Raw genomic sequence first — 643 nt, forward strand, 5'->3', positions numbered from 1 at the left:
CATCTCATCAGCATTTTTATATTGAGTTTATTTGTTCATAATTTGGGTCCAACCTTGTCTCATTTTTTGATGCTGTGTGCTTCCAAGGAAGTTAGGTATATCAGATTCTTCTTTTTCCAGTGAACTTTTGGTCTGCTTGTTTATTTCCCAGTAAGTTAATGCAGGAGGTGCCTTGAAGACTGGAAACTGAAGAGAATAATGCATTCCTTTTTATTTATTGACACTCTCATATCTTTAGTACAAACCTGCTACCATTTGAATGCACAGTACCTCCTGTGTTTTACAGACACAGCTATAAAGAATAACTTTGGGACTTGGTTAAAAAAAAAAAGAAAAAGTATCCACTTTTGAAGCCCTGTATGACCCTTACTGGAAATGTAAACTACCTGCAGTAGGTGTCCTTGACGGTAGATAAACAGTTCCTCTAAGAACGTGTTAAAAATGAAAGTAATTGGTAGAGATCACAGTTTCTTTCATGCTGGATACAGTCGGCTGTTCATAGTCTAATGTCACGAAGCTTTCTTGGAAGGCCAGCGTTTTCAGCTTTCTGTTCTTAGCTATAAATGCCAGGTTGCTTTACTAGTAGGCAGACAATGTCTTATGGAATAGAGTGAAGTACAAGATTAAGATTAACTTCAGTGTT

At 36.9% G+C, this 643-nt stretch overlaps 1 protein-coding gene across 1 annotated transcript in view; it reads left to right on the forward strand.

The window, feature by feature from the left end:
* The window catches only part of LMBR1 (limb development membrane protein 1), a 54,566-nt gene extending 54,255 nt beyond the window's left edge, over positions 1 to 311 (forward strand). The window contains exon 18 of the mRNA XM_010076063.1: positions 1 to 311. This exon is cut by the window's left edge and continues 131 nt beyond it. The gene's annotated coding sequence lies outside the window, so the exon portion shown is untranslated.
* The last annotated feature ends 332 nt before the right edge of the window (positions 312 to 643 follow it).

The sequence above is a fragment of the Pterocles gutturalis genome, unplaced genomic scaffold (assembly GCF_000699245.1).
Source record: "Pterocles gutturalis isolate BGI_N339 unplaced genomic scaffold, ASM69924v1 scaffold9923, whole genome shotgun sequence".
NCBI lineage: Eukaryota > Metazoa > Chordata > Aves > Pterocliformes > Pteroclidae > Pterocles > Pterocles gutturalis.